At 40.6% G+C, this 24,447-nt stretch overlaps 1 long non-coding RNA gene across 4 annotated transcripts in view; it reads left to right on the plus strand.

Moving 5' to 3' along the window:
• Positions 1 to 24,447, plus strand: part of LOC141750196 (uncharacterized) — a 241,862-nt gene that overhangs the window by 141,419 nt on the left and 75,996 nt on the right. For all 4 annotated transcript variants that reach the window (XR_012589605.1, XR_012589606.1, XR_012589607.1 and 1 more), the window contains exon 3: positions 13,303 to 13,428. This is a non-coding gene — a long non-coding RNA (uncharacterized LOC141750196). The remainder of the gene's footprint in view (positions 1 to 13,302; positions 13,429 to 24,447) is intronic.

Here is a 24,447-nt window from a genome sequence, read left to right on the forward strand (position 1 = left end):
ATCATGTGTCTGGATGATCAAAAGCATGCAGTGTTACGTGTGTAAAAGAAGTAAATAAGTGTTATTTATAAGTTACAGACATTTAAGCTTTGGTCAAATAAAGAATTTGATATTACTTAATGTTTGGGGACTTGTGGCAGAATCGGTGGCCTTCAGCTGGAGTCGTAGGATTCCTATACAATGTAAAAAGAAGATTGTGTGAATCATGATGGTAGGCACAACCCTAAGCAGCGAGACACCTGAGGCTGCAATAGCAAAGCCCTGAGGACTTACTCATGTTTTAAATCCCCACCCTCTCAGAGGCTTAGGTGCTTAACTGTGCATTTTTCTCCACGCATGATTTATAGCCATGAAAGTAGGCACTTAATCCTCTTCTTCACAGAAAAACAGATAGAACAAAAATCAATCTTTTCTTTTAAAAGGGAACCAGAGGAGAAGTAGGTGGTGATTCCTCTCACCTCCTCCTCAGCTCCTTTTCAAGAGGACATCTCGTTTCAGTCCTTTTTTCTGCTAGTAGAAGCTCAGTCTGACCTGGAAAGTTCCCCAGTACACAGGCTGCTGGGGAGGATAAGTTCTTTAAACATCTGGCCTAGAAGATAGGGCGGATTGTATAGATGATTTAAAGATTCAGTGAGCTAGGGAGTAGGAGTAAGAGTAATCCTGATTTTGCAGTGTAGTGGTTAGGCCACTTCCATGGGTATGGAAGACTCTAATCTATTCTTCAAGGACAATTTAGTTATTTTCTGTTACATAGGTGGTGGATAATGTGTGGCAACAGTTGTTGTATCAGATACCGATATTAAAGACTCTCCCTTTGGAAACATTTTCTCTAGCCAGCTACCTTACAGAGCCAAGCTTGCTTCTTTAGCTTTGTCCCAATAAATGCAAAAAACCTCCAAAATTGCCTAAATTAAATACCTAAGAAAATTATAATGCAAACTTATGCATTATGCATTTCCTCTAGAAAATTTTGTAAATAGATCAAAATAATTTAATTACTTCATTGTGAAAAAGGCTTTAAGAGCCAATTAGAAAAAGCAAGCGGGGAGAGCTGCAAGCTTGAAATATAGAAGCAATAAAGTGAAATATTCTTCTAAGGAAAAAAGGTGGGGATGACAGTACATGAAAGGGAAGTGTCCTGTAGATGAAAGGCACAATAGCAGCAAAAGACAGACACGTACGGAGGGTGATAGCATGGACTGATGGGAGGTGCAAGTGGGATCAGTGCAAACTGACATAGACTCACTGAACGGCACTGCTTGGAAAAGAGCAGGCTTTCATTGCGGCAGTCTTAAACAAGGACGCGCTACTGCTCAGATTATTATCTAACTGTGGAGAAAGCCATACAAAGATAGTTATCAGAAATATATAAATGTGTATGCATTTTAATTTAAATAGTGAAATACTTGCCTTGTGCTGTGATGTGTCATGTTTTAAGACTTTCACAATAACGACTGCCTCCTTGTATATTTAGACAGTATCTAATTATCTTTGGTAGTGTAGTTAGTTTCTCCAGCCCCTGTACACCACACAGATGCATATATACACCCACCTTCTCTTTTTCTGCCTATGCAGAAAACATTTCTCAGGGAACATTTAGGGAAATGATACAGAACTAATACTACAGGATTTATCAACAGTCCGTAACCTATGTTGGGGAGCACCAGACAGGTGCTTGGTACCTGGGCAGTGTGGAAAAAATCTGAATTGAAATGGTGAGGTTTTCTCCTGTGTGTAATATCATACATATATACATTGGCCATGGCAATGTCTTCAAGCTCTGTCTACAGTACAGAGTTTCACAGTTGTCAATGAATGAGTGGGCTGAGCAGGGCATGTATGTTATGTGTCCTTTTACTCCAGCACTCTGCACCGCTAGCAGCACTGCTTGGAAGTGCTGCTAGGCCTGCAAACTGTTGCCTCCGTCTTAGAATACCCAATATCACAGGCACGAGTCTGGTAGTGTGAAGCAAATTCAGACTTTTCCCCTTTCTGTGTGTGTCATTACGGATGGCTACAGATGGTTCTGTTCTGTACAACGGTCTGTTGCAGAAGGTAAAGAGCTGTGAAAGTATATGCTTACGTATGTGAAAAGTATGTGAATGTCAAATGTAAGCTAGATTGTTTGGACCAGATAACCCAGAGTTTACCTCAAGTTCAATAAAATTACTTAGGGAAGAAGAAAGTGCTTCACATAACAAAGGGAGAGCTCTTGTAGCTGCAAGGAAGGCTGAAGATATTGCGGATAAATTTATGATAACTAAAATTTAGACTTTAATGTTGGTAATAATAATGCTAATTAATGGCATTAATATGGTAAAAATAAATGGTTTTAAAAGCAAAGAATACGTACAGTTATCTGTCAAATCTAGCTTGCGAGGCCATAAAGCAACATGAATGAGAGCTATCATTAGCAAGGAATTTATTTCAGAGAACTCATTGTGTTTTCTCTTCCACAGTAGACTTTTCTGAAAATAAGCTGAAGGTTACATCTGGGAGACGAGAATATATTTTCCCACAGAAGATATTAAAGGCTTTATGATTATGCCAGAGCACAAAGTTAAGTATATGGAACCATTAAAGTTTGACAAGGCACCTGATCTAGATGAATAACATTCCCGAATTCCAGAGGAATCTTTAAGGTAAACTAAGAAAAGCCTAGTAAGAAAAGCCTTTAGAATGTCTTCCCTCCCCCCCTCCCCCATCTTGTTAACAGCTAGGGAAGCATCAAAAGACAGAAAGAGGGTAATGGTGTTTCTGTATTTATGGAGAAGGTTGAAGAGAGAAGTCTATGGAATGTGTAATATGGAAAGAACAATTGCTGCTGTTTAAAGACCAGGCGATCAAACTTGATGAATGAGCAAGATTTCTGTGTGGACAGTTCTGAATAGCTAGAGAAAAGTAAACTAAAGGATGTATTTTGCCTGGACATAAAAGCCTCTTGAAACTATGTCATATGTAGACATGCACAAAATAGATTACTCTAAAAAGTTAGGCTGGGATAAACATGGAGGGCTGGTGAAACTAATTTTAAATGAATTTAGGAGAAAATAATAAAGCATGTAAACTAAAGGGAAATGTTTTATAAGGAGAGATGAAACAAATGAGGCAGAAGTAGTGGTCAAAGCCGAACACCACTTTTTGGTATACAAGAGGAGGGTTACAAGAAAGAGAGGTGATGTTGCAAAAAAATGAATGGAACGAATGCAAAAATATGGCTGTGTAAAGAGAAAATAATGGTTTTAATACTATGCTGCTAGGAAAGCATGACTGCTTCATTTAATTTAAAGTAGTAGAGGAAAGCAGTTAACCCCAATCTCAGCAGCAGAACGCTGAATGTCAATCAATAATAAGCTGGACATACGGATAATAAACTTATCTGTGCAATGCTTACCAAGATTGATAAAATGTAATTCTTAATTTCTACATAGAAATGTACTTATACCGTATACCTACATGTAATACAGTTGTTCTCATAAGTGCTAAATACATACAAGATAGATTGATGGCAAAAGATGGAGGATACTGTGCTGAGCTCTAAAGGTTTTAATGTGCTGTGCAGAGTACCCATCTATCTATCTGTTTTATTTTGCTGAGGATCATTCATCCTCCTAGCATCTCTGTCATGTTCCCATTCTTCGAGCAAATAATCTTCAGGTAGAACCTGACAGTTCTTTAATGTAGCTGTAGTTTATTTTTGAGGTTAATCTATGTCAAGCTTGTACTGCTCCTTTGGTTTTTGGATGGTAGCTTTAGGTTGTGGGCAGAATGAGAAAAGCATGTTGCACAAACGGTGAATCAAGCAGTGAGTAATGCAGGTCAGTCCAAGTGAAGTAACAATAACGCCTTTAGACCATATCATATTTTCATCTTCATGCCACATATGTCACAGATAAATGATTTTAAGAATATACAAGAGAAATTTACTGTGTATTTTAGCATGCATATCTTTCTGCTTGTAAAGCCCTTTGTGAAGAGGAAAAAAAAGACATAAAGCTCTCCAAAATTAAGGAGAAGACGAGCTTCTCTCTCGTAAGTTTTAAGTGCCAGTTTTTTGCAGATCTGCAAGGTTAGAAAAAGATGTGAAGTCCTACATGGGAGCTGGGAATCGACTCTTGCAAATGTCATGTGAAGCCATACTTGCTCTCCCTGAAGGACTATGCATTATTGGACTTCACAGCTGTGGTGGTTTGGGGTATAGGAGGAATGCTGCAGATGGAGAAGTGAAAGCTTCTTACAGCCTTTGCGCAGAAGTAATTTTGAGGAAAGAAATACCTACTTTGGTGGCAGCAATTTTTATAAGTTTTTAGGGTTGTTTAAAGCTGAGTGTCTGGCTTGGGCTGTTAAGTAAATCCCAGATAATGAGAAGTGGGCAGAAGAAAATAATATCTATTTTGAGCTGTAAATATGGTTGGCAATACCCACATGCTGAGCTGATACATCCATAGGTTTAAATTCTGTTCAGTGAACTTATTCCATAGCTCATATAAGTTTCAAATATACTTTATTAAAATTGCTGTGTAGAAAAATAAGTAAAAAAAATCTCCCTGCTTTGTGGAAGATTTATCTCACAATTACAAGTGCTCAGGCAGTGTGCTTGCCCACTGCATTGTCTTTACATTTTAACATGTTTATTTATAGCAACACAATTTTTAAAAGCACCCACAACAAACAACATCATGCTCCCCAGGCAAACGCATAAGATGGGCTAGAATCTCCATTTGTCTGTGCGGTGCATGCTCATTTAGATTATGGTAAAGTGGGTATAAAACACTACTGGAACACAATGCAAATGATGTATGCCTCTTTGCAATGAGATAAACGATTATATGTGGTATTAGAGCTGTAATTTTATGCTTGTTAGTCATCCAATTTTGATTAGGGGATCATTTATTTTAAGAGTATGTCTGCATCACTGTTCAGGCTTTCTCTTTCTACATCAAGTTGTGCATTAAAGAGCAGGACAAAAAGCAACACAAGACTAGGAGAGAGTTGGGACTGATGCGATGGAAGTAGCGCAGCACAGAGCTGAGTGTTCCTCTTCCCAGTAGAAGAGGTACAAAATGGAACTGTTGGCTTCAAAGGTAATTTGACTTTAAAGGTACTTGGGCCCTCAAGGTAAACACTGGGAATTTCCACATGGCTCATAAAATGCTAAAACTGACAGAGAATGTTTTGCTTCCAAACACCAAAACCTTTTGAGATTAATTCCACAGTTATACATATTGTGGGGTTTTTGAAAGCTCCTAAAGTAATTGGATTCAGGAAAATCCTGCCTGGTGAAAGATGTAGAAAGGGTCTCCTCTGAGGCCTGTATCCGAATACGTGTTCAGTTCATTTATAATGGACTAGCTGATTCCTAGTGCTTCCTGGCCATAAACTCTTATATGCACGAGAAAAAAAGAAAAAAAAAAGAAGTCCTCTTTAAGTACATCTGAATTTAAAGGTTTAGTTCAAATGTTTGGGGAATGAAGGGTCTCAAAATACAAGCCATCAGCTAAACTTTCCTTATGTTATATCTTAAGCAATCTGTTTGCTCCTCATATATAGGCCAGCAAAATGGGGTGCAAAATTCTTATGCTGGCTCACAAAGGAAACAGTCTGCCATAAGTCAGATATTTCAAGTCATCTGTCATTTGAAGTACGACACAACTCTTTGCGATGTACCTATGGTGGCTTTAAATTTCCAGATCATGTTATCTGTTGCCATTGAACTGTTGCAGAGGGTCAGCCCACGGGCAGGGGGATGCACTCAAGTCCTGTGCTGCTGTGGCTGCCCTGCAATGGAGAGCCTGGCTGGAGAGGAAGCTCAGACCTGGCTTGGGCAGCTTCTGCAAACAGGACTTAAGCCTTTGATAGTGGCATATACTGCCTGGAAGATGTGGCTTCTCACCGAAAGGGAGTAGGGTCCCCTGCCACCTACTTGGTGTGCGCAGGTTGCAGGGAGATTTATTACGCCAGAGTTTTCAGTCCTGACGGAGTGACTTAATATATATTTAAACCTGTATTAGCCAGGACATATTTCATATCAGGCTTTTCTTTTTCTCTAGTTGCTGCCACTGTTTCAGTGAGCCCACAGGGCATATTTTCCTGAAAGACAGATATGCTTTTTCATGTAACACCCCATTAAGTAAAGCCCTTTAGCAAGGACAAAGAGCCTCTGAAGATCCTCTCCTGGCATAGAATGTTTACAGGCTGAAACATGAAACCTGCTGTTTCATTAAAAAAGAAAAACAATCCAAAACTTCCTGGTTAATCTGCTGATTGCCCCGTTGATTTTTCTGTGGCTACATGTACTGAAATGTTCTCTTTGTTTCTGTTTGATATTTCCCCAGAAAGCTGCTGCTGCTGCTGCTTCTTCTTTAACCTCTTTATAATGGCTTTGTCAATACCTTTCAAGCATTTGTTTTTGTGTCAAGTTTGCATATATATATGTAAATGACAAGACTGTTGGAAAAGAAAAGGGGAACCAGGAAATTGGGAGAAATATGCACGCAGCTGGAGTGCACAAGCAATAGTGTGGGATGTCAGGTAAATCTTCTCTAGAGAATGGCAGTTTGGGGTCAAAAGTATGGTCTTGGTGCAGTGGAATGGTTTCATGAGCCTTGGCTCTCAGCTTGCATGTGTGGATTAGGAAAGGGCAGCAAAAGCAGTCAAAGAAACTGTGACTGGCAGATTCAATGTATTGCATGGTTGCAGAACTATTCAAAACAAATTGTACATGTGGAGCTGGTGGCCGTGGGACTGGTATCTTCCTGATGGACGTGTTCCTTGTTCTTAGCTTCAGATCAGCCTTAAACAGCTTTTTTCTCATTTTTCTCTGACTGCCAAAGTGTTCCTGTCTGCTGTTCACAACTTCAGTAGAATTTATTTTTTTCCACCTACCATGCACAAGAAATTTGACTCAGAAAGATGAGATGCAAATATTATGCAGGGTTGACCTTTTAATTTACAGGGTAACTAATTAGCTTGACAAGTAACACGTTTAGTAAAATACATATATGTCATTAGATAATCCTGCCTACCTCTTTATGGCTGCTCCCTAAAATACATCATATTTTTGTTGCAATTAACTGCAGGCTTGCTATTGAATTCAGTATGAGCAGGACTACAGACTTATACCAAATGCAAAGTAACAATACTCACTCTCTTATTTGGCAACCTCATGTTTACTTCTTTAGTCGTGCTTTGGCAACCACAGTGTAGTGCTGACTGAGTACCTTTTCCAGTTCTGCTTCTGTTTTGCTACAGGACAGAACGCAATGTGTGGTATTAATATGGAAGACAGTAAAATTGAAACATTTTTAAAGTAAACTTCAGGGAAAAGTAGAAATTTTTGAGGTGGCCTAAACTCAAGTGTCAGTCTGGACATGACTTTAAGGTGAACCTGTGCAACTGGATGGGCAGCTTCCTTTAGCTAAGCTATGCGACGGTATTTATGCATAGACCACTGTGCTGAGCTCTTCACTGCCGTTGTAATTCATATCGTTACTTCTCCAATCAGCGGCTGAGCAAAGGAAGAGGTGGTCATGTTGATGATTTACCGTGGGTGGCATCCTGATATTCAAAGGGTCTGAGGAGAGGTAGTTGTGTCCTTCATTGAAGGAAGGTGACAGAAGAGGTGGTTACGTAGATGCAAGGGGTTAAAAGAAATGGCCAAGAATTTGACCCAGGTCTTCTAGGACAGCAGAAAGAGTCTGGCCATGTCAAAAACGCAAAGCCCACCCCAGGTTGCCTTTGGGAGTCATTTATGTCCATGAACAGATGTTCTCAAACACAGTAAACCTTGAATCCTGCATGGTTTTGGGTCTGTTGTAGGATGATTAGCATTCCCTAGCTCTGGATTGCAGCGTCTCATTTTTGGTGCCACCTCACAGTATGGTGAGGCAACAGAGATGAATGGTACCCTGCTGCAAATGGTAAGCAGCAATACTTTGCAATTCTAATGAACCCATCCTGTGCTCTTCAGTGTCCTTTAAACACTAACAATTAGCACGAGTAAAGAAAGGGGAAAAATCTTACTGGATGGAAGGTAACAGGGAAGTGGAGCCTGTGACCGCCTGCAGCAAAGAGTGCACATTAATTTCATACTGATATTTTTAATTGTCCTATTCCCTTTTCAGATTTGTTTTGGAAGATGCTTATATTTTTATTACAAAATACATCCGCTAATGCTTTACTGTTTTATACGCATTTTTTCTGATCCAGACCTGAGCCTGATGTCACCATTAAATTGCTGCTTTCTGCTTCTTTATTATTATATTGTTCCTTGTCAATTTATTGCCTCTTTGTCTTTAATGAAGCAGAGGTGGCAGCTTTACAGATGGGCAACTAAATCACAGAGAAACTACGTGACTTTTTATGTGACCTATGCGCACAAGATTAATAATCACTCATATTGACAGGTGCAGGCACTACATGCAAGTGTTTTAAGTAGTTTAGCTATGTTGGCAGTGCTGATTTATGAAAAGTTCAGTTTTAATGAGAGAATGTATGAGATATTAGTGCAAATTTTCTTCTCTTCCTTTCATTTTTACTCATGGTGCACCCATTCATTGAAGACTTATGTACCTCTAGGCCCTCTCCTGGCTATGGTTGGGTTGGATTTCTCTCCTCTGTTCCTAAAGTGTCGTTGCTAAAAGCTGCACCGGTTTTAGCTTTTGGCATGGTCCCTCAGCAGAACCACTTCTTCATGGAGTTCTCTTTATCCTCCCTGCTTGCTTTCTTTTTCCTTCATGCTAGCTTTCTTTCATCCCTTATGGCCTTTTCTCATACTTTTCCTTTCTTCTTTTCTTTTAGCAGTGTCTCCCGTTTGAAGTTCAGAGCAAGTCTTCCCTCTCTGTTGAAACATTTCACTCCCCTCTGCCATTCACTTTGTTCTCTCCCCCTCCTAGGAGCAGGTGCCAGCTAGTGCTGACATCCTGCCCCCCAGAAATGCAGTAGATTGCTTTGCTAATTCCTACAACAGAGAAATTTATTTTTTTTTTCATTTTCTCTTTTCTGTGTTGGGCTGATCATTCTCTGGTGAGCTCAGCACAGTCACTGGAGTCATTAGCAGGCTCGTATAGAAGCGTATCTTACATGATCCGGTTGAGGCATGCAACAAAATCTGTGACGTTTATTAGCAATATCCAAGAGTTTGTAAATACCAGCCCTTCAGCTGAGGCCTTTTTATTGTTAATTGTCAGAACTGGAAGGCTGCTTACCATGCTTTACCTATGTAACTCAACCAGGGCTTACATGCATACAGAAGTAGTCCTTGGTTAGCTCACAATGTTACTTAGCAACGTAAGGCTAAGGGATCAGGCTTGAAAAGGAGCTTATGGGAGGTTGCCTGACTAAATAAGAAAATTTTAAATCAGGTGGCCTGTATGGATGGCACTGCTGGATTTTTAACAGTGGGAGGATGATGTCTGAAAGCCTTGTTAGCAGATGTCTTTGAGAAATGAGGAGGATGGTGAGGTGCCACTAGGTGAAAGAAGGGCAAATATCTTTTAAGATGCAGGAAAAAAGAAAAGCAAGGAGAATACAGCTCTGTCAGCTTCGTCAACACCCAGATGAATGGTAATTGATGCTAGAGGCAAAATCATAGTATATATGCTGTCTGGCGGTAAACTCCAGACTCAAATGCTACTTGTGTAGTAGTTGGGTTCCCACAATGGTTTTGGAGAAGATGATTCCAGGTAAGGTTCTCACTCTGAAAAAAGCTCTGCAGGAGCCTATCTGTAGTCCTTAACTATAAAGAGACCCAGGGATGTAAACCTTCGAATTTAGACTATGTTAATACCCTGCAGTGAGACTAAGTCTGAAAGCAGTGATTGTGTTGTCTATGCTTTTCTATATAAAGTTTTCAATATTAATCACAGTAATTTGCTTTACTATACTTTGTCATCATGATTCGTCAGTAATCAGAATTATTGGCCATATCTTGGGAGGGAAGAGATTGGTAGAGCAACCCAACCTAAATCTCTTAGTAATCAATTATTTTGGAGCAAATAAGTGATTAATTTATGATTAATTTTTAAACTATGTGTAAATATTTACATATTATTATATTAAAATTTGGTCATGTACTATGACAGCTGTTGTATCTGGATGTAAACTAAGCTGGTATTTTATGCAGACATAATGGACACTAGAATTATTCCTCTGAAACTTATTCTTCTCCAGTGTAGATTTCATGCCTATAAAGGTGCATGAATCTGTCTGGTGTTCATAGGAAAGTGGGTAAGAAACATAAAAAATGCTACCAAAAGAGTTCCTGAGATGTCCTTAGTGCATCTCTTTTTGATCACTATACTTACATTATTCCTCAGAAATGTTTGTCTGTTTTTAAAGCAGGCCCTCTATTACAAATTTATACCTTTAATATGGCTATCTTAGGTAATTTGCAGTTACATTGATGCTAATCACTACTAACAGAAAATGCTTAAAAAAACCCCGTTTTTTTCTTGTAGCAGCATGGGTCGTGTGGTACGTATTTTGTAGGGATTTAAAATGTTTTTCTACCCAATGTGAGTTAAAAGTTAACAAATTAAAGTCTGACTGAGATATACTTCTCACCGAAGATATCATATGGCTCAAAAGGCTAGAAAGATCTTGGAACAGCAAGCGGGGGTACAAATGAGATGGGTGGTACAAAACAGACCAGAACTTTCACCTGCAAACTTAAATCTCCAGACTTTTTTTTTTCCCCTGAGGAAAAGCCTTTCTTTACTCATATGTTATTGGCAGTGCCTGGTGTTCAAGCTTGCAATGGCAATGCTTTTTCCGTGTACCAAAGTGCTTAAACAAAAATTTAGCCTAGGTTCTTGGGGATGAGAATTTACTAATCAGAAAATGTACTGCTTTGCATATGTGGCTAATTGTGTGACCCACAACTAAAGCACCATTTTGAGAGAGTGAATTGATTTCACTGAGCTTCTCTCATTTTCCCTCACAAAGACGGCAACGTAAGAAGCATCTTAGGGCCTATGACAGCCAGGGCGCAGCCTATGGTATATCGTCACCATTGGACAAGTTTTCTCTGAGCCTAGCCTACAAATCTTGAATTGTCTGGTAGGTGTCCAAATACTGGCATCTTTCTTCCTTACAGATCCATAGTCAATAGTCTGCATCAATGAACCACTCCTACCAGAGTACACACCCCTTTCAGAATGGAGCAGAGCTAACGTCCTAGTCTTATAACCCTGCTACAGGTCGACCAAATCACTCTGCATTTTTGGTACAGTGAGAGTGACAGCTGGGAATAGCAATTCATTAAAGATAACTGCATTATGCCGAAGAACTGTTGTCTGAAATAAAACAAAGGATTCAATGCAGAAAGAAAAGAATCTAAAATAGGGTTGGAAGAGGTTGTCTTTTTCAGATCAAATGTTAATATTATTTGTAGCACTTCTTTCAGGCAGTCTGCGGTGCTCTAGGTAAGCACCGTCGCTGCCTGGTTACCCATCTCATCCTCTGCAGCGCTGTGGGGAAGCTGGTTCCCCAAGGACCACCTTTACCTCCACCTCTTACCCATCGGGGAGATGGAGTGCCTGGGGTCTTGATACTGCTCCTGTAGAGTCAATTTTAGCGAGAGAGAGAACTGGAGAAGTATCTAACCCTGCTGGCTTAACATTTTCACACTTTGTGCCGTCTGCAGAACAGGAGGAAAGGCAAGTTAAGAATCCTTCACTTCCAATACTTGAATAGGAATCCCAGGGTCATGCAACAATATACTGTTTATTAGCCTGGACGAGTGATAATGATATAGGCTGACCCTAGCGTCATAAGTATTATATTTGATGTGTTTTTTAAAAGAGTGAGAGACAGTAGATTTAGTATTCTAAGCTAAATGCATGGTAGGATGTACAATGCATTATGCATTTAGTTGTTTCTGTGTAGATCAAGCATTTCGTAAAGTGGTGGCAGAAGTTGAAAAATCTCTGCTGGATTGCAAAATACTAATATGCAGCATTTGGGTACTGGAGAAAATTACACCACGTTTAACTTCCAGAGTTCCCTTTAAACAGTCATATAACAGAATGACAAATTGTGTATAACACATGACAAATTGTGTATCAATCTCTACCAAGTAGACTCTGATCCACAAAATAGGCACGATACCAGCACTGGAAAAGAAGGGGTGGCTTTTGTATTGTGAGTATGACCTGCTCCTCTTCACTCATGTATAGATCAGAGATCTGGTCACGGTATAATTAACTCGCTTTTTCTTGCTTCTTGGCTAAAATATCTGGATCCCTTTGGATAGTCATATGATAAATCTATTGGTAATTTTCCATTGCTTTTCTAAAGTAATTTGGCTAATGTGCAGAGCTGAACTTCAAGCCAAGTCTAAAAGGCGTTTTTCCCAGTTTAGAAAATGCAACTGTTCCCTGTGTGCAGCAATAGTTTTCCGTTAGAAGAGGGTAAAAGTGCTCTATTAGAATAGCTTCTGGTTTCAGATACCTCTCTTGGGTACTTTTACACAGAAAATGGCTGCACTGAAGTACTTATGAAAGGGAAACCCTTTTACCTGGTTTGAAGCAGGCACGGTGCATGTTAGGTAGGTTTGGATGCCTGTGCTTTGTCTTTGCAGTGCCCTCCTCTGTAGGACAGGACAGCATCGAGCACCATTAGAGGCATACCTGCCTCATCGTTATGGCTGCACTACCTTTGATCCTCAGCCTCTGAAGATGAAAAACTAGTTGGTGTCAGCTACGGCAGTGACTTTTCGCTAATTGCCAGGCTGGATCAGAGAGTGGAACGTTTTTGTTGGGATTGCATCAGGACATTGCCTCACGCAAGAAGGATGGAGGCAGGCTGGGCGTGTAAGGCTTTGCCCCAGTCTGCTGTGGCCGTCCGTGACAACATGATGGCAGAAGCAGACTGTTAGGGTAGATGTTGGGGATGAGCCAGTGGCATCAAGGCAGAAGGCAGGAGGCCGCATGCAGCATCCAATTCAAGCTGGCGCGTCGGTCTGGTCTGCAAGACGCCCAGCCTTGGTGCCACCAGGCACAGCGCATGTACAGCTGGCTGCAAAGGGGCAGAGCTACCTAAAAAACTGCAAGGCTGGTGCGGTGATGATTGCAATATTTTCCCATAAATATTCCTTAAACATAAATGATGGTGATGAAATCATAAAAGTAATTGGCTCCTTTTTGAAAACAAATTACACCTAAAAACATGTAGAGATGTCCCTCTTTTCCAGAGTATTATTGAAAATTAATAGACCATCTGAGTCTGCAGTATCATAAAGTCTGTATCCATTTTTTCACATACCTGCAGATTCATCTCCAGCAGCTCTCCATCTGTTTGCAGGCTGTTTTCTAAACCAGTGTGATGCCTCAGGTGCAGAAGAGAGAGACAGTAATTAACAATGTGGCCTACAGCATCTTGGGGAGCGGTTAATTTTAGTGAATGGACGGGGGAGGAAGAAGAAGGAAGGTAAGCTTTGCACATTTGTCTGCTCGTGCATGCACGGCTGTGCATATTGGATACATGTATATACAGATATGTATGTATCTCCCAAAAAGACTATTTTCAGCGCTCAGGCTTTCACTCTTTTGCAATGGCTGTTGTGCACAGAAGCTACTTGAAAAAGACAGTGCCATCTGCACTGAGGAGATTAGGGGGTGTCAAGGAATATTCTTTTTCACTTCTCACATTCCTGCTTCTCTCCATCTTGTGTCTGGAAAAATCCCAGCTTTTAACCTGTCAAAACAGTTTTAAAGCTGGTCTCTGATGTATAGAAACCTGTGAGACAGAACCATGAGAGCTACATACTGTCAAAGGAGTATGACTGCATAAAAAAACCAAAAAAACCAAAAAACAACCCAATACTGCTGAATAAAAGAACAGGGAAATGTATGAGGCTGTACTAGCATGTGGAGTAGGTTTTTTCATGTGTATTTATGTACATACAGTGATCAGGGAATACTGACTTTATATATAGGAAGACCATTTCACTGATTTATACATAGAGAGAGAGATTATAGCATGTATACACAGCACTGAAAATTAAAGAGCTGCACATCTACAGAGAGGTTAAAAATGAAGACTGGATGATCAATTATACTTTTTTTCCCCAAAATATAGGTCCTGAAATTAGAAAACTAAATCCATTTATAAGCTCTTAAATGCAAGTGGCCTCATTTCAGATGCACTGAGCAACTACTGCATCTGCTGGCTTCTCTTATTAGGACTGGTTCAGTTTCTGAAAAGCAGCTGTCAGGAAGGAGATCCTACAGGATCTCCTCTGACGTGTCTAGCTAGCAAATAGCCAAGCACGACTGCAGTACCTACGTGCCATATGAGTACAGTTGGAGATACAGCGAAGCGGTGCGGAGCTTTCTGCCTGGCTATGTCATCTTGGGGGAGGAATCCAGCAGAGATGCTGAGGGAGAAACCCCACCGCACGCTAATTAAGTATTTGTCTGCTTTGACTTCTTGTCTCCTTTTTCATATCCCCCTGTCCCTTCTCCTTCACACGCTGGTGCCCATGCTCAATGCAGAGACTATATGAACCAGCAGAACAAACTCTCGCTGTGTTAGTTTGGAGAGTGGGGTATCACAGATGGGACTGCTTACTCCTGGGTGCCACACAGGCAAACTAGGTGTTTCGAAACTGGTTCTTCTCACAGGTGTATGGTCAAATTTGGCAAATGCCTGTGTTAATGTAGGGCACCTGGAAGCTTAATTGTGAGCCCAAACACGGTGGTTTCTAAACCTTTGACTTTATTCTGCAATTTTATAATGGAACAAGCGTGCATGCTGCAGAGAGAAAATAGAGTGCCCCACTGGAAAGCTAGTAGTGCGTTCATCCCTTCAGAGAAAAAACTCATTTGCCCTTTTCTTTTTATGCCTGCTTATTCAAACAATTAAATGAATTAAAACCAAGAAAATGTTCTGCTCTGAGCCACTCTCAAATGTTTTCAGTCAGTAAAACAAATGAGAATCAGTAATCTAATGCAAAACTGATTTGAGCATGTTTACATGTTATTAGGAAGCTAAAAGGTTTATTCATGCCTTTGGTTCTGAGTTGACGTAAAAATGTGTACTATGTCTGTAGAAACAGCTGCATGTAGAGGCTGCTCTTGGCTGGCTGCTCTCTGTGCAAAAAAAAAAAAAAAAAGTAGTACTCAGGCATTTGTCTTTTTCTTCTCCAAATGTCCAGACTATGACAGCAGGAAAGACTACAGAATGGCTTTTAGGATGTGAAAGCTGTCATTTGTGCATCCAAGAGAGGACTGTGCTATGAAGGTAGAAGTATTTCTCTGTAAGGAAATGACATGCTGGGAAAAAATGTAAATTTCTCTGGAATGTGAGGAGTGGATTATGTTAATATCTTCGTGTCAACTTTGCCCTCTTGATTCACTTCATGCTACATCAATTATACTGTAATTTTTCAAGCCGCTGTCCGTAAGTAGTGTTGTTAGCTATAGCCAAAGGTTGGAGAAAGTCGATCCTTTTAAAATTTGATTGCTTGCTCACCAGAAAGCAACAAGAAGCAACAAAAAAAGAGAAAGTTTTTCCAGATCCTGTAAAGAAATGGAATTCCATCTACTTTCCCTTCTAACTACAATTAAAAAATCTGAAATTCCATGTGGTATTCTAATTGCTACACCTTTAATATCTTTGAATCCTCCAGATATGACAATAGAAAAAAATTGCAATGTGAAATATAATTTTGATTATTATATATGCATGATATTGCATAGAAGTATAAATACATGTCACACAGAGGTTTCTATAAAAAAAAAAAACCAGAATGCTTTACTTTGCCAAAATGCAAAATACAACATTCCACTCTTATAATAGCTTACTCAAAACCAATTTTATATGGTGAAGTTTCATCAAAACCAACACATTCCCATGAATTTTCTCATAGCACTCAAGCTGCTAACTCCAGTGAAAGCTGTTCACTTTAAAAATTTTCAACCTGTCATAGGTTCCACAGGCTTATTTTGGTTTAAAATGTAGTTTTTCACATCATGGTTTGTGTTACTCCTTTTTTGTATTGTGAATGGAAATGAATTTATGACCTGAAAGAGAAAGCAAATGGTAGGGCAGGGAGCTCTTCCGTAAAGAAAAGAGTAGGGCATTGAGCAGACGAAGCAACTCCCAGTATGAGAGTCTTGCACAGCTGTAACTTCTGTAATTCAGTGATATGTCTTTTCTTTCTTCCAGTTCTTGGTCAAATGGCTACTGAACATAAAGGATGAGATGCTCTTAACTCATACTTTTAAAATACTGTTAGCAGAACTGCTCTTTCTCTTTCATATCAATAGGGGTTAATGTTATTGCTTGAAAGAATATCAGTCTTTCATGCTCAAAGAAGCATTCCCCTAGTGCTAAGCATTCACTTGTATGATTAAAGGCAGTCTATGTACTGACCTTCTGATGTTAAAGATAACACAGAAGGAGCTATATAAATTACACCAGTGAGTAACGGGTAAGAGGGAAGGAAGGGTAGAGCGGGAGTGACATCCTCAAAAGATTTACTAGAAAAAAATGAAAGAAATGAAAGAAAATGTAAGAAAACAGTACAAAGGTGGCTGCTGAAAAATTAGCATTTGAACAGGGGAGAATATGGAAAGAACTGTCCTAGGCACAAATTCAGTGCTGCTGGAGAGCACAGTTGGAGTCTCTGCCCTTCCTGATAAACTGCGATCTTCCTAAACAGGGAAATGATGCCAGGACAAGGCATATTCCTCCTGAGAGGTGAGACTTGTGTGTCTGGCTTTGGATCTCTCTGCATGTCACCTGAAGACACAACAGAATAAGAAACAAATGGGAGGAGGAATTCTCATGCTCAAAAATTGTGATTTTATTTCATTGGCATGATATGAGTCCAAGGAATTCCAAGGCTGTTTGGTCCTGCAATAACAAGGCATAGAAGAAGGAGCAATCTGGTAGCAATACTGGAAATGTTCATAAATTATTGTGAACATGCCCTGTTGAAATGTTCTTGGTTTCAGAGAGAACTGGTTCCTTAGCCTCGTGTAATGATGAGCCTGGCCTAGAGCAGTAAGAGAGGAGAGGAGGCAATCAAATGAATTATAAAACAGAATTCAAAGTGCACTGGTAAGGGAGAAGGCTTTTTTTTCAGTGCTTGTCTCTTTCCTGCTGCTGGCAGTCCATGATGGTATGGTAAAGCTACCATGTACCAAGCAAAAATCAAAGCAAAATAGTATGAATACGATGACGAATTCTTCCTTGTCCCTGTTTACTCTCACTGAGAGACCTCTTCGTGTACACCTCTGAGAACAGCTAGTAGTTACTGTATTCCCTGTCTCCTGACCTACAGTTGTTCCTTAGCCATGCTATGCATATTTTAGCTCATTTAATCTTTCCTTTGAAGTCATTCCCTCCAGCTCTTTGTCATTTGTCTTGCTTTTGCCTGAACTCCTTCCAATTCATCCTGGCATGAAGGTAGCCGGATGGGGGTATCTGTGGTGTGCTTTCAGGAATATGCTGGCAGGAAGGACCACCCAACCCATTCCATCTCCTAGGTGACCTTGGTAAACTCAGGGGATTACTAGCGGCCCTGGTGCCTCCCTGCTCCCTAACTCTTATTTTACAGACTGCACACCATGGAGCGTCTAATAAAAGAGCTGGAAATTGCACTGGCTGTTAGTTTTGGTTTATTTTTTGGTGTTACTGAATACCACAATCCCGGTTCTGATCCTTCTTCCTGCGTGTACTCCTTAGATCTTTTTTCAGCGTTGCTACCTTTCTGTTTCCTTTCTCCCACAGAATATCTGTGCTGCAGTATATGATTCATCAGATACGCTCTTCTGCATTTTTCCAATATCTATCACCTTCAGTGTTTCTAGGCGGTATCACCAGGCTCCTTAGTACCTTGCCCTAGGTATTTGTGTTTCTCCTTGGTAGAATGAACTAAGGAACTGATTATTGTTTGTATTTTATGTGATCAAGTCACATAATGATCCCCACATTACGAACAGCAGATTTTGGCTCAGTTTGCTGCTCTTTTTCAATTTCCCAAGTCTTTCTTCAGAGCCTTAGTCAAGAAGACAGGCTATGTGGTTTCTCAACAGGTTTCCCTGCTATGCTCCTCATTTGGAATTCAAGTTAATTAACAATTCTTTCAAGCATTTGTTGACCTTCAGTGATGCTTGAACAGTGGGTTCTGCAGTCTTGAAATTGAGACTGTAAATAATGGAGATCTCTCAGGTCAGTTTTTAAAGGAAGAGGTTGCTGTCCCATCCCAAACCAAAAATACTATTATCCTTTGTAAAACTAACATCCCCGCCTCATTTTCACAAATGTGAAGACAGCGTCCAGCGTAGTGGAAATACCATGTCAGGTGTCTCAGTGTGATATTACAGGTAGATAAACTGTGGTACTCTGAGTATGTCCAAACCAATGAATGTAAGAATATTTCAAAATGTTTCAAATGCCTTATTAAAAACCAAGTCTTGTATTTATATCTTGTTCCATCAGCCATGTAGTTCATAGTTCTGCCCAAAAAGCTATCAAGATGCTATGCATTATTTATTCATTAATAATTCATGATTCACACAACAAATTCATCTGGGTGTTTGTTTGCTTGATTCTCTACTGTGCATGCTGCTGACTTCCTGTACAGTAACACTTGGGTAAACCCGTATTTGATTCTGGAGATTTTTGCAACTTTGTAAGGGCTCCCTGCTTGCTGCTTTTGTAGTTCCTTTTTTCACCACAGCTTTTGAAAAACAGCAGTTAAATGGCTCTCCAAATGCTAATTCTGTAATCCCCCATCATGTGTACAATCTCAGTCTACTGATTCTGAAACATACAATGACAGTGTAGATCAAGAGGAAAAGCCATCCCGACTAGTAAAGTCCGCGGACAGCCAGAACAGTGATAAAGCTCAAACTAGAAAATCATCTGCTGTAGAGATGTGAAAAGTTGCAGGGAAATCATGTAGGCGAGAGGTAGAGAGTTTTCAGAGAAGACACGGAGACCCACCTGGAGAGATACATAGCAAAGCAATCGTTTGCAGATGTCAGTAGATCAATGTGTAGAAAGAAGGCGTTTGTGTATGCGTATATAAGTGCACACACATACATACATATGTGTTTGCGTGTGCATGTCTACATCTTTAGGCTTATAAGTAGTAAAGGAGAATCCAGAAGAAAAATGAGTGTCACATATCTTTGAGTGCGAAAAAGATGGGCCATTTGGAGGTTAAATTAATCCTCTGAAAAGAATGCAGCACGTATCAGGCACTGAATGTGAGCACGTTACTTGAAGAAGAAAAGTGATAATTTAGAATCACATAGATGCATGCATGTGGCGATACACAGTCCACACACAAAGAAATAAAGAAACAGAGAAATTAAGGCATGTTGAAGGAAACCTGGAATAGAACTGAAATCAGAAGACATCAATGGAAGACTAAGACTGGGAAGTCAGCACGCATTCAGTCATGGTGCCGTAACAGATTCCACTAAGATCTAGGATTCAGAAAGTAAGAGCTCATTTGGGAGCATTTTTAAAACTACTAGATTGCTGACATAAAAAGGTTTCCTTTTGATTGCCAGGAATTGTCATACTGGATCAGAGCAGTGATTCATCTTGTCTGGTATCTTGTCTCTGACAGGGTCTAGGATAAAACAGGTTGGAGGAGCAGCTGAAATTCCATAATAGAAATTATGACACATCCTGCTTACCATAATGCTTTGTCCTGTCCCTACCAGTGAGGCAGCATCATATATGGTCCTTTACACAGTACTAAAAAAAAAAGAAATAAAGGGGTTAATCTACATATACAAACGATCGAGAAAAATAATCCTGTGGTTTGGACTGCAGCTTGTTGTGTGGGACCCATGCGTCTGCTTTTGGGAAGGATTGGGAAGGCATCCTCAGGCACAGTTTAATTCCTTAACTGAAAAATAGGACCGAGAGCACTTTCAAATTTACTATGTATTTTGACAAAAAACTGTTAATGAAGGATGGCCTCCTGTTAAAAGATGCTATAGAAGTATTTCAGATGGGCAATCTGTACAGATACTCTGTTTTGGGCAAATTTTTTTGCATAAAATATGAAGAATTTTCTGCTGCTGTAAGGATCTAACGCTCTCTAAGCCTGCATCTACTTTAGCAAATACTGCAGCTCAACAGGACTGGATCTGTCGAGGTGCTGAGCATCTGATGTACACATTGTACCTGATGACAGGTTAAGTTAACCTTAGACTAGCTCTGATCCCGGGAACTGAGGGCATATTATGAGTTGGAGAGCAGTGGGTGCGTTCCCCAAACTCATCTTCCAGTTCAGTTTCACCTGAAGGGAATCCAATCCATGTACCCTGAGACTGATCCCTAGTGCAAACCAAGGCATGGTAATTGGTAAGAACTGGGAGATTTGGCTTCAGAAATGCATTTCTGATCTGAACTAATACCTTATGGACACACAAGTGGAGAGCTCATTTATAAAACAAATATAAATACAAATAAATACATTTCAGTGGGTTTTTTTTTAATCAAAGAAAAAGTTTATAGATCTGATAAAGATCCATTAAATGACTTCATTTACATAACTGGAACTTCAGCTGACAGAGACCATCTACCTTCCAGAGCATTATTTGTATGCACGTTTAAGCACAAAACCATCCTATATATTCATGGAAACAGATACAGTAGGTTATTTTAGATAGTCAAAATAAATTCTGCATTTGCTTTTCCTGTTTATTTTTTTAAAATATAGTTTATTCAATATCTGTTTAGAATTAAAAAAGTATAAGGGGGAGGCAGAATGTAACTGCAGCAATTAAATGCTAACAATAATTTAATAATTTAAATTAAAAAAATGGGTTACTGAGAAACAGTATCAGAAATTAGTTGTTGTTATCATATGAGAACTGGTAAAAGATTAGAGATAAAAAAATGAGATATTATGCAAACACTGCCTGTGTACACCATTTTTCATCACCAGGCCTCTGCCAAGGGTGGGATTAAAACCCCTGAGCTTTGGTGTCTGCGTGTAAGCAAGCGCGTGAGAGTCTAAGCTTCCTTCCTGACAAAGGAGATACAGTCAACACAGCCTAAGGGCCAGGGCATCTGCAAGACAATGGCAAAGGACAGTTATCAGTTGCCCATGGATAGCTCTGAGGGCCCTCTGAGATGCCTGAAGGTCCCCCAGATGTCTGCCCAGGGCTGGCCAGTGTCAGAGGGGGCCAGGAGCCATTCTGCACTCCCTGGAGCATGAGCTAGGGGCCAGGCTGGGGGCTCCACAGTAGCCAGACAACAGGAGGTGCCTATGTTTAGGCAGCTGAATCCCAGGCAGGTGTTCAAATGAGCTCTTCCTAAGGAGATCCTTAGCATCCACTAACTAAAAAAAGAGTTTAGACATTTACATGTGAATGCCTAAATGTAAATGTCTTCACACCAAGCTGAATCCCTCCCTTCGTGTCAAATATGTAACTCAATATGAATTATCAAGACAAGGTAGAAAAAGGTATGTCCACATCCAAAGTCATTCTGTTTAATTTTGTACACTTTTTCTTTGTTCAGATACCTGCAATTAATTGCCTCCAATTAATTAGCTTCGTCATTGTTCATTTACAGACTTTGAGCAAACGAAGATAACTAAGCAACTGCTTGATATCATCTCTTGTTTTGCACCAGGTATTATGTGCAATGCTGTGTCACCAACGAGCAGATCTGGCGATACGTCTGTCATGTTGGGATGTGGCAGAGGCCGGTTTTCTGAAAAGCGGAGCACAGAGCTAAGTGGAATGGATAAATATGGGAATAGTGGCACTGCTGTTAGAAAATTAGCTGTTTCAGTAGTCCCTGATCATGCTCTGCTGGAGCCATATTTTACGTGTCTATAGCCATGCCCTATATAACTATAGAGATTAGTTTTCTTATAATAGCGATAATGAGACTGATTAATGTAATGCCAGTCAGAGACCAGCCTATTTCTGTAATGCCAAGATAGAGCCTTTTTAAATAAAATGGGCACCTGCTTCTGCCTAAATACTGCTAAAGGTCAAGAAATATGTAAGGTTTTATGAACTTCAGGATCATCCATTCTTTCTCCCTGTCTTCCTATTGCTTATTCCCGATCTGCCCCTCAATTTCGCTGTGCCTGTGTGCCCTGTCCTTTCTTTCCCTATCTAGCCTGAAGGACGCCATCCTCATTCATCTCTGACCTGACCTGACACCTTTATTTGTGCTGTAATCCCAGTATCTTTGACAACTCTTGCATACTGAAACATCCCAAGATTTTAAAACAGCTGTCACCAGGTGTTGACTGGAGATATGCTGGGGCCTGTGATTTTGAAAGGACACTGCAGTAAAAAAAGATTAATGAAAACTTGTTACATATGGAAAAGACTTTTCTTATTTAGCAACAGAGACAAAATTCAGTCAAAAGCAGAAGGTCAATGCAAGCGGAATAAATCATCTAATCACAGCTTGAGAAACCAAGATAGATAAAGATTTGTGGTGGCTTTCTACACAGGGATAATTTTCGCCGGGGAGAGCAAGACTGAGCAGGTCTCCTCGGGGGCAGTCAGGGCTGATGCGACATGAGATAGCACTGGCCAAGAGGCTGGGTCACCACATTTGCTTGGTGGCAAACCAATATTCTTGGCTCCAATGTGCAAACTGACATGCAGCCCTACCAACTATGCAAGTGTGTGGCTTTTGGACAATCTATGGCTGATATCAAGGCAGCTGAATGCATACAGAAGGAGTTTGGCTTTCTCTGCATTTGCTCAGACAGATATACCACAATACCAGACAGATACAACAAAAATCATATCAGCATATCTGAATTTGTGACTTTCTCACTTATTTTTTCATTGTCATGTCATGTTTCCTGGAGTTTCTTGAGCAGTTTCACTGAATATCTCGTTATTCTGTGTTTGATTACATTGAGAAATACACGAGCTTTTCAAAACGCTGTCTTTTTCTTCAAGGTACATTGCTGCTGTCTCAAAAGCTCTCTTCCTTCCCTTTTTGCAGTTGCTTAAGATGGGAGCTATGAGATTAAGGACATGGACAACAGATCCACTAAGCAAAGAGGGAGCTTCAAAGGATATACAATTCTCTGAGCTTAGTTGTTCCTTACTGGCGGTGCTAGATAGTGCACTTAACATCTGACCTTGTACAAATACTGTAGGAAGCTACACGAGCCTTGGAGTCACCTATTTTCTGTGAATAGTTGAATATGCACATGCAGTTTAAGTGTGTATCATGGTTGTTTGTTAACGTTTATGCTGTCATAATGCCTAAAAACCATGACCAGCTGGGACCCAGTTATATGTGAAACTACATAGTCAATGGACTCCTTGCCCAGGGGTCTTGAAAGTGATGTGTTTGTCAGGGACTTGAGCCCACCAAGTGTTCCTGCAGCCTTTTCCTCCTTCCCCTGATGTTTGGCTGCCTGTGCATCAAGCCATCAGGCCATCAAGCTCTGATGTGGTTCTGCTGTGCAACCAAGGGTTGGCCATGCCTGGGGAAACAGCCCAGTTGTGAGGAGGAGCTGTGAGAAGCCTCCTCTGGAGATCACATCTTAGCTCAGGAGCTGGACTGCAGCTCTGGCCCTGATGCTGGGTCCCTGCATGGTCACTGTAGCCATGCCCATGCCTGCCCATCACCCTAGCTGATCCCGCTCTTGCCTCCCTGTCTTGGCTCTGCAGCCATCCCATCCCCATGGCCATGCCTGGCTGTTCCAGGGCTGCAGGAGGCCCTGGTCACCCTTCCTGGCCCAGATCTGCGCGCCACCCCTAGCTGCAGTGGGATGGGGTTGTGGGGGGGAGGCCCTTGCCCCATCCTGCCCCATTGCCCAAACACTCCCTGCCCTAACCCCCCAGACTGCTCTTGCTGATGTCTGACGGACACATCTGGTGCTGTGACCATGTATTATTTGCACAGACATAGTGTTCCCACAGTTCCCAGATAGGTGTACACATTTAAAGACGTGTACCCCTTGATCACTTGGAGCTTACCATGCAAGGGCACTAAATAAGTCTGTCCTGTGGAGCTTTTTAACTGCAGGACAGAGGAAATTCCTCTGCAGAAGAGGTTGCTCAAAGGGAACTAAAGAGCAACTTGGCTACGAAATAAGCCCTAGGCGACTGTGAAAGCACTGAAAAAGAAACAGTGAAGGATCTAGCTATAATGTGAACGCAGGCACAGATGCCCCTGTTGGAAAGACATGCTTCAATTCCAGGCTTTGTGAATGACAGTTTAATTGCTGGGTCTCCGTGTTTGTGCTTCATCCACTCCAAAGAAGAAAATAAGTGGGAATAGAAACATGGGAATAGGCATGCTGGTAGTAACTAAGCTGTACTCAAATGCTATGTACCAGCCGTTGGTTTTATAATGGGCACATCTGCCCACCTCACAAAACCACTGTAAAAATTGGCAGGATTTGCAGCATCTGCTGGGAAAGTTTAAGCTTCAGAATAGGAAAAGGTGTTGAATGTTGGAGTTTTGGAGTTTAGC

Source organism: Larus michahellis, chromosome 1 (genome assembly GCF_964199755.1).
Source record: "Larus michahellis chromosome 1, bLarMic1.1, whole genome shotgun sequence".
Taxonomy (NCBI): Eukaryota; Metazoa; Chordata; class Aves; order Charadriiformes; family Laridae; genus Larus; species Larus michahellis.